The sequence below is a fragment of the Elaeis guineensis genome, chromosome 4 (genome assembly GCF_000442705.2).
Source record: "Elaeis guineensis isolate ETL-2024a chromosome 4, EG11, whole genome shotgun sequence".
Lineage (NCBI taxonomy): Eukaryota > Viridiplantae > Streptophyta > Magnoliopsida > Arecales > Arecaceae > Elaeis > Elaeis guineensis.
In genome coordinates this window covers 25,307,216-25,318,255 of record NC_025996.2, presented here as the reverse complement: position 1 = coordinate 25,318,255, position 11,040 = coordinate 25,307,216, and positions in this window count along the sequence as shown.

The following is an 11,040-nucleotide window of genomic DNA, read 5'->3' as shown; positions in this document are numbered from 1 at the left end:
CAAAGTGAGAAATGAACTACTAGCATTATATATTTATTTGAGATGGTTGTAGTTATTAGTGAAGTTGCAGTGATGTATGACGTGGAGCATTAGGGATGGAGTGACACCAAGTTTGGTTTCAATAAACAAATGAATATTTGGATGAAATGGAGAAGTTATGTGCTGACCAGTATCCAGTATTTGTACGAAATCCTAATGCATCCTTTGAGTTGTGGGGCAAGTACTTTCAGAATAGTTTATAGTTAGATCGAAAATTTATGGACCAGACGAACAGGATCCTAAGGTGCTGTTGATGTCCTAGTGATGGTTAGCACTGGCTGAAAGGGACAAAAAGTATCATTGTTCAATTGATCTAATGAACAATTGAGGGAAAAGGGAAAATAGGACAGTCTGCATAGATTTCTCACTTGAGGGAAAAGGGACATGGTGGATAACTTTTCCAGGATTTTTAGGAGTAGATCTTGGAAGTGTTAATTGAAAGTACGATCTAGAATTAGGATGCCATAGAAGAATTCCTTGACAGGTTCTCCAAGGGGTTATGATCTTTCTGCACCTACATATATACTTATTCAGATTTGGGTGATAATGTGGGAATAATCCACATTAGGGTTTTCTGAGATCCAAATTGATCTTAATGACTTCAAGTGTCTTAAGGCCTCCAAGTACATGTGATCAGCCAAGACCAAGTCAGTTTGGTCTAAGCAAAGTCCAGAACAATAGAAGTAAGACAGCAGAAGAAGATGATATCAGAAAATCTTAAACAACAACAAATGGAGAAATTAAAGAAAGAGAGAAATCCAAAGATTGAAAGAGTGTCCAGATCTGGCTTAATTTGATCTCCTTTGTGCCATAATGAGGGTCACAAAGGTGACCTAAACCAGCTGGCTGTAACCCTCCTTAGGTAGACTAACAAGCCATCCCCCCCAATCCTGCTTGCCCACCATAGGCAACTTAACAAGACAACCGAAAAAGGAAAAAGTTATTAAAAAAAAAACACGCTATTGGAAAAACCTAGTCTTAAGCAGACCTTGAAATCTCTCTAGTGCTTTCTGAGAACTTCACTAAGACATGCTCTGATGACTTGGTCTGCTGGAAATTTCCAGACGGCAACTAATTTGGGCAAAAGTATTGCAACTGAGCCTTCAAGTTGTGCGTAATCTAGCCTCTATATCATAGAAATGACAATGAAATTCCTGCTTGGTTAGCTTTTTAATTGGGAGTGTTCATAGGCTAACACATTGAACAAAAATACTTTGTTGCCTGCTCCTTGTGCTCCTATAAGCAGTTGAGTTGGCATGAGAACATTGTGCTGCTCCTTTCTTCCATTTTGATTGCCCTTTTGTATCATAGGTCATTGTTCAATTGGTGTTGCATCACTAAACCTAACTTATTTTGCTATTATAAGTGGGTTTTGTTTTGATATAGTTTTATCATATGTCCAGTTCTTTCTAGACATGGAAAAAACTAGACATATAAAATATTTTGTCTTGCTAGATCCAGGTCTATTCGACCCACTTACACACCCTTTCCCTTTTTAACTGGTTAATATCTACTTCTTCCTAATTAAGTATACAGCATATGGAGGCAAATGAAGCATGGAATGAATCAGTTTAATAAGTTACATCAGTGGTGAAAGAAACAACTAGGCTATGTGTGACCATAATTACTGTAGTCTTATTCAGATTCCATGGTCAAACATGCATAAGTTAGGTGAATCGAGATGTATCTAGTAGGTAATAACATGAACCAAAGTTTTGACTCTGGTATGCCTCTTTTTAGCAGGATTTCCATCCTGACTGTATGTCTCCACAATTGCTGAAAGAAAGTAGTCCCATATTGTTGAACAAAAACTTTATTTGGAGTTTTATGTCCTTGTATTTATAATATCATGAATTAACCTCATAAGCCCTAACATGTCTCAGTCCATACATGTTACTTGATCATCTCTTGTATGTATCATTTTATAGTTTTTTAATATAATCTGGCTGTAGTATATGTTGAATGTTTTTCTGTAAGAGTATATTAGCTGATAACTAGTCAACACATGTTCAAATGAAGATTTTGATTTGGAGAAATAAAAACATTTTAAAAAAAACTTCCTAATTGGCATATGCTCCAAATTTTGGGTTTTTGTTGTTGTAGATAAACTTTATTGAATATGTGGTTTCCCTTTTTCATTTTTCTAAATTAAGTTTAAAAATTGGGAAGCCATAAAACCTTGAAAATTTCATGTAGTCCTTTTTGTTAGGATGGGAATGATAATATGAGCATACCACAATTTTGATTTCTTTTCTAAAGAAGAACTTATTTCAGTTCTTTGAATTTTATGGAGCACTAAAGTTTTAGAAATACTACTAGTTAATTTTGGAAATTGAATTTGTTAGATTGTAGTCCCATCATACAAGATCACATTAAGGTTTTATCTAGATATATTAAAAAAAAATTCTAAATTTTTTTGATGCATGAAATTGACCCAGTTACTCTGTATTTGATGCAAACCTTGCAGGATGTTGCTTATTTCATCTAGATCTCGCATTAAAGAATTGTTCCTAGTGAAAATATTTACTTGCTGTGTTGCTTGGGTGAACCCAATAGTTCGATTTCGTAACATCAAGCTCAAAACGCTCAATGAATTAAATCAATTGAGATTTCAGCAGCTAATTGCATTATCCATCCTGCAAAATGAAAAACCACTGGAGGATGAGAAAAATGAGAGGACAAATACCAAAAAGTAGTACCAGAACCTATGCAGCAGGTTTTTGAAAGAGGCTGGGAATCAGTTTTGCTGGGATTGGTCAAAACTGATCAAAACTCTGATACTTCTGAAACTAAGTGATGAAAGGTGGATTTCCTTGCAGCTGTTTCTTCTAATGTGGGCTTATTCACCAACAAAGAATGAGGACTTCTTTTCATACTTCAATTAGTTCATGCTTCAACATATTCCAACGGCTCCTCTTAACCAAAATTCTTCTGGCATTGCATAATTTGTTTTATCTTGCTTAATTTAGACCTTTTAAAATTGGATATATTGCTGTCATCTCAGATTTGTAAGACAGTCTCAAATTGCGAAAAAAAGAAAGAGGTTTGATGTCTTAATCTACAAGGGTCTCCTCAATGCTATGTTCCTTGAGAAAAACAGGGTCCATTTAAGAAATTGGTGGGAATGGTTGTTGCAGGACCAGCTTGCTATTCCTTTTTCATCCCAGCATTTGTGCCATAAGACTGGCTGATGGCATATCCTTCTGAAGATAAATACAATGTGGTTCTAGTTGTCTTTTAGAGTTAAAGAAAAGGGGAACAAATTATGTGACATATCTGAGTTCTTTTGGACTTATGGAGATGGCTTACATTATATATCAGGTCTTGCATCACATCCTTATCATAGATAGGCTGAAGCAAGTACCAGAAAATTGTTAGATGACCCAATCATTTATGCATAAGGAGTTATTGGGCTTACTTTTTAGATGCACATTAACAGAATAATTATTTGTTTCTGTATTGTTTTATATGCAGTTTCACTTGACTGCTTGTCATCTATAGTCGTAGTTTTTTAAATAGCCCAGGCAACTCCAAGTGATAAACCTAGCATGTAGCTCAAGCAGTTGCCTAAATGTCCAGGCGATCACCCAGCAACAGATTTTGATACAAAATCATGTTTTTGTGGCCATTTTTTTAGTGATGATTTTTTTTTTTTTTGAAGTTACTTTCTGACAATGTTTGATTTTTTGAGATTCGTTCTGATATATCTCACATCTTTTCAACATCCATGTGCCATTTATAAAAAAGAAATAGAAGAATGTGGAATATATAGATAGTTTATACTACATGTCTGCATCAAATGGGGTAAATTGAGCCCGTGAGTCCTTCAACTTTTCTACTAAAATAACCATTACAATTTCAAGAAAAATATTTATTTAAAAAAATATATTTCAATAGCATTTTACTGCAAATGTTAGAGAAATAACAGTCAATTTCTTTACCTCACTGATTTCGCTAGCTGATCCTCAAATACTTATTTAAAAAAAATATATTTCAATAGCATTTTAGTGCAAATGTTAGAGAAATAACAGTCAATTTCTTTACCTCACTGATTTCTCTAGCTGATCTTATTTCATTCCAAATTCTGTCACTCTGAACCTATTGAAGTTCTGCCTTTTGGTTTCTAACGGCATATTCTTATGTACCCATAATACCAATATATGCATGCTTGTCTTTATACACATACATACATGTCAAAACTGCATTTCAAATATATTATTTGTTTAAATATATCATTTGTGTGTTTGTTTGTGTGACATACGCATGTGCATATATCGATATATACAGTTACGTTCATGTGCAAGCAAGGGAACAAGTGGTTACACATCATGTGGATTGTAGACATTTATGTATATAATGACCCAGATGATGTTGCTTAGGTATCTTGAGGCCTGTTTATAGCCAAGCTGGTCTATTGCTTGGGCGTTAGTGGTAACAACATTGTCTATTGTAGGACTGATGTTTGCTAGAATCCATTTCAATTTTAAAATAAGTGATATCTGTTTATCATACCCTATCTATATGAAATTTATGATCTCTTTGCTATATTTTCTGAAATCTCAATGATTTCCTTCTTGACTATGAAAATGCCCCTTTTTATGTCTGAAAGCCTGTTGTGACAATCTGTAGATTTTCAAGTCCAATGGCATCAAGGCTTTGTGGTGGTTGCAAGGCAGTTGGAAGAAGACTACGATTGGGAAAGTGACATGCTCATGTTGATAATAAATTCTTCGATGTGATTTTAGATCAGAATTGGCAAAACCATCCATTGTGCACAGCTTGCCAAAGACCTAGATTAAAAGCTTGTTCTTAGAATCCAAGTTGTAACGTTATTCTAAAATAGGCAGAACATTAGGATAGATGTTATTCTCTAAAACAAAGCATGTCTGTTTCATTGTATTTTCCTTGATTCATGACGAAGGAGCACTCGTTTATTTGACTCATGAAACATTACTCTGGAGATACAATGAGATCAATGTTAAAACATTATGAGATCAGGATTCAAGATTAATAGCAGTCCATCTAGACATATTGTAGTAGCCAAGTCCATGACTATTGGCTGCAGTTGCATTTGATGTTGCTAGCATTCATCCTGGATTCATTGCAAAATTATGCTTGTTAACAATCATGCATATGGTATCAATTAAATTTTGATTTTTATTAATGAAAATTTTGAATTGTTGGATGATGCATATCTAGTGCTAAATCGACCGAAATAAACATTCAAAGATTTGTTTGCAACGTTACATGCATGCCTGATATGCCATTCATTCATGAAACTTAAGGGTTATTTTGCACGTTCACAGAATTGAAATGATGCGTTGTCGTTATTGTTCATGTAGTATTTTATATCCACATATTTTGGTAATGGTAAGGAGCATATTATTGTCATTTAAATGGGTTGATGTTTATGTCGATGGAGGCCCATCTAAAATGACCATGTTTAGGTTATCCATGTTTGGTTACATGCTTTACAGTCCGGGGAATTGTCTCCTTTTCTTCCCCTTTTTCTACAATCTTTTGGCAAACATGTTTTGGATGGTATATCAGTCTAATTCCAGTCTAATTATGTATATACAGAGTAATGTGTTGTAAACGAACATTTTTTTGTCGGTAAATCATAGCTGAATTTCCCTTGAAAAATAAATAAAAGAAACGTGATAGCTGGAGAAGGATCCATGGAATTTCTTCTTGAACCAAATCCCACTCTGTCGTATGCTTTTGTAATTTATAATGAACTCGATATGGTGGAGATTGTGATAATGGCTCCAATGAACTCTAAAATCACTTCTTTGTTTTCCCCGACTGTATCGATCTATTTGCCATTTTTCCAAAAGGGTGGCGGTGTTGTTTTAAAAGTGTTCTCGTTATCCATCCTTCTAACAGGAAGCCTCAGGGGGATGCCACCAGTGTTTCCTCTCAAGGAACACTTGTTATCCGTCTGTCCATCGATAAAAAGCCAGTCCGTTGAGTTTAGCTTGGAAGATCCTATCCCCCCATTTTCGGTAGGCCAACCAACCTGCAGACTGATTCGCCGCTAGAACTGTTCTATTTCTTAAAAAATAAAAAGAAAAAGCAAATTAAGGCATTGTCAAATGCTTGTTCTTTTTATACATATTAGAACAACCCATGAAATCTTTGTCATAATCTCCAAGGTTATTACTCTTGCCTCAGAGCTAAATTACGGTTAGTCCATGGTATTGTCAACACATGGCATGTTCTAGAATGCCTGTGGGTTGTACATGGTTATCATATAACTTGTAGGTCGGTGGTTGGGGTCGCAAAGTCAAACTGGCTGTTGTTTCAAGCCATGTTGCGTGTTCTAGTAGAATTATGCTTTGGGACTGCATGCTTTTATGTGCGTGTGTGTGTGTTATCTCTACTAATATAAATTATTCTGAACCTTCACCAACTCCCAGATAATATGTATGGCCCAAGTTTTTTTTTCTTTTTTCTTTTTTTGTTCTTTTTTAAACACCCCCCCCTCCAATAAACATACATAGGAATTTATTCAACTCTAAAGTGAATACGTTGGAGATGAGATCACAGATACCAACTTTCCCATAGTATAACCATCTAAGCTTGGTCGCACATGAATCAAGAGGAGGGGACGGTGGTTGAAGGAGTCACCAATTACAACGGGAAAGCATGCACATATGAATCACACAGACCGAGCAGTGTTTTATTTCTACCTGAATGATATGGTTCTCGTTTGCAGGACACGCTGGCAGAGAAGTTTAGGTGCAGCAGAGCAATCACCACGTCACAAAGCCTCCAATAAGTTGATCTAAGCGACAAAATTTTCTTCCTCAATGTCTTTGTTTACCATTTTGATTTGGTTTGGAGATATGCTTGAGTACAGACCACAGAAAGACAGTCAAATGCCTGCAGTTGCTGCATGGGCGGCCAAAATGGAGTCCAATTTGGCTCCCGACTCCCCTTCGTTTGACTGAGACCTTTGATCCCACTTACATTAGTCCACTAGCCGGGTGCGAAAAAGCAAGGCATGATACTGAAAGGACTACAATAAAGAGATTGAATTCACAGTGTCATTTGACAGGTGAACTACGACAGTAGATCGAGTAAGAAATAGCCATCTTCATTAACTAAATAGATTAAACATGATTTCGACGAATGCTTTTTGATCAGCTAATGTCTTGATTATAGATTGCAACCACAACATTGTCTCTGATTTTGCTATATGAGTAGATTTACAACTCCAAAAAAATATCTCGTGTCTTACAAAGTCAGAGGATTTCGGTAGTACGTACTTTTCCTTTTTGCATACGTGTGCTCCTGAAAAGCCAGGTTGAGTTGCTGGTGGGATTTAAATTTGTTCGAATCGAGGGCTCTAAAAGGTCATCCTCCGATGGGATCGAGTTAAATAACCTATTTGGTCGATTATTTAAGCTCTCAACCAGATAACATCTTCCTAGGTTCACATTGGATAGTCTTTTCTTTTTCCTTTTTCCTTTTCTTTTTTAATTCCAAGTCATATCCAAATTAGTATTTATTAACCCAACCTTCTCCCAAATCATGAATTAGGCTGGGCTATTTACCTTCGAGACGGTCGTGCTGGCTTGGGTCCCTCACATGATTGCTTTAATGACTACATCTCCTCTTCAAACAAGATCCTCTTTGATTTTTTGCACGGTCTAATTGTATCCTAGAATGCTGTGCAACACACGATAGCCACTATCAAGACATAGATACTTATCAACCATATACACCGCACATCTCTATTAATTGATAGCCGTCCATCTCCTGATAGTGATCATTGTGAGCTCCACAGCACTCTACGGTGCAAATGGCACACCGCATAAGGTTCATACTTTTCAAACTAACAAAGAATCCCAATGCGAGTCCATGTAAGTAATGCTATATTTTCAAAGAACCTTCCTGGAATGGGTGCAAACCTGGAAACTTTGGAGATGAAGGTTGGTGTAAAACGCCAGCGGTATGTAAAGCAGTGACTCTCTTTGGAAGCTTTACGGGAGAAACCGCATTTCCCTTTGAATATTATTCACTGGATGTGGATGGCCTGATGTAAGTCTGAGATCTCCACGATATTCAAATTCTTCTATTCCTACAACCAAACCAGATTTTTTTTCTCTGCCATTGACTATCCAATTTTATAATTTCTTGTGGTCTAAAGTTTAAAGTTTAAACCTTTTCACAGAAAAATTATTGACAGATGAATGATGCAACAGCTAGTATTACATTACTTTTACATCAAAACTTTAAAAAAAAAATGTTTGATAAATCTAAAAATAGGATAGATTTAGGAGATGATTGATGTATTATTAATTTTTTAGTAACTGTTCGTTAACTTTTAGATTAACATGACATTAGTTAGCCGACAAGTTGATATCCTACCAATTTAAAAATGTAGTCCGCACCAGATCCACTGTAACTATTTATAGGTTTTCACTAGCATTGATAGCTTTTAGGGTCAACACAATTATTGGCGCAAGGTCATTTTTGGCGGGCAAAGAATTCGATCCGACTTGTGCATATGGAAGTAACAACGCTCTTCAACTGACGTTGACCATATAGTTATTGAAAGAAAGTGATTTACTTACTAAAATAACATTACACTATTACCTAATGCGTTTTTTTTAAGCAATTTTTTATTACTTTACTTGTTAATCTCTTTAATTTGTTTCTTTCTTTCTTTTCCACTGACCAATCATATGTTCAATGAGTTTCTCCTTCAACAACTCTGTTATTTTTTCTCACCAAAATAACAGCTCTGTTTTTTTCTTTTTTGTCAAGATATTGATGCATCAAAGTTCTATTATTTTACTTCCTATTTTAAGTATAAGACATAGTAAGTTGAGTATAATTATATGCTAAAAATTGTGGCGGTATATATAATATTTTTCAAGGTACGGATCCTAAATGCTTCTTAAGAAAAATCAATGATAGCTCTCTCAAAATAAAAATCCACAGTTGATTATGGTTTTTAACATCTCAGTTAGTTAGAAGTAAAATATTATGCATTTTTTAGTTTTTTTGTTTTTGAACATATATTGGATGCAAAATGGTACATTTTTAAAAGTATAATGGTGTGGTAAGTATACCTGTTCATGCTTCAAAATCTAGATTCCTAATATATCTACTGAGATCTCAAGCAGTTGTCTCCATTCTTTTAAGATCTTCCCAGCCTTCCATGTCAATAGAGATAAATCAAGATCTAATTTTTCTTGGTCTTAGCCACCCATGGAGTTTGCTGGGATATTATTTAGGATTTAAACCTTTCTATCCTTCAAATATACGTCTTTACTCATATATTCTTTTATGATTTCGTGTTTCCCAAGCACATACAAAGAGTGCTAGATGACTGGTTCAGAGAGAAAAATATAGCAGACTGGAGGAAAAAATAATTGAATAATTTCTCTTCCACTTCTTAAATTTCTCTACTTGCAAGATTTCTCTAAGGTTCTCTGAATTGTCCACAAGTCTAAAAGATTTCTTCCAGTCATTGCATGTTCTGGTTTTATAATCGACAATAGTGTTTGTAATATCGGACTTTCAAGTAATGATCCAAATTGGCCAGTTATATCCGAAGATTAAAATACTCAATTAGTTATGGTGCAATTATGATCAAATGAAATTTAGGCCCTAGTTGGATGCCCGAAGCTCCCATTCTCGTGGTGTTTCCTGAACGGATGGAGTTATTGAAAACAGAATGTGAAGTTCGTCGAAAAATGGAAATCTTAAGATTATTAGGAATCACAGCCGCCTCATGCCCCTGGCTCTCTAGCCTTCCTGTCCTCTGCTTCTTCTATGACAAGAGTTACATTAATTTCTTAAACTCAAAATTCCGATAATATTATCCTCAACTTATAGTATTCATTGTAACTAATCCCATATATATATATATATATATATTGTGGATCACCAATAAGTGCTGAGACAAGGTTGATGACTTGATCAGCAAACTTGCACTATTTAATTGTTGAAGTTGCCGTAATATTCCCAATTTGGCTTAACCAAGCTTTCTCGTGTGACCAACCAGAAGAAAAATATGGTTGGTTGGTTCGGTTACTCAGCATACAACCACCCAGAAGAAACACTCGGTTACTCAACTCAACTTCTGTCTTCCTTAGAAAAAAAGGGCCACGTACCCACAATTACCGGACACACTTTTTATACAGTTTTATGGTGAAACCACTCCAATATGACAAATGCAATAATAAACTAGAAGGTCCCGAGCCCCCAAGCCGTGAATTGCTGCCTAAACTGCATTTTAGTCTACCGCGTTGATAAATTCTTTTTTTAGTCTATTCCAATTCTTTCTTTATTATTACTTGAGAGATGCACTTGTATGCCTCGATGGATATGATAACCGATTCTATTTGCACAAAAAAAAAATAATAATAGGACAAGATGGGTGGAACACGTTTTTTTTTCTCTTTTTTTTTTTAAAAAAAAAATTTAAGATCTGACCAATTATGCTCCGGTTATACTCAACCATCAAAAATATTAATATTCAACAGCTTATTAGTCAGATAGATTCACTATATTCAAAAATCTACAATTATATACAAAAGTATATAATTTAAAAGAAATGAATCTAAGCTATGAAAGTACATGAATTAAAATATAATATCAGATTATTAGTTAAAGTATATTAATAGCTTATCATAAGCTGATCAGCTTATTTTATGTTTTTTTTTATAAAAAGTACTAATTACTATTTTTATGTTTCTTATCCATTCTATATAGAGAAGATGGACAGAGAAATATTACAATTTTTAATTGTTATAGTGGTAGGTACAATAGTGAAATTCCTGTGTTCCTTCTGGCATGTTTAGATCAACCATATTGTTTCACATGACATAAGAATGATACTGACGCATAATATGCAAGGAGATAATAAAATTTCTTTGGCATGTGATTTTTTTTTTTTTATGATTGAATTTTTGATTGATTTTTTTCTTCTTCATGAATTGAATTTTCGATTGAAGTTCTTTTTGTGTAGAATTTTTTTAATGT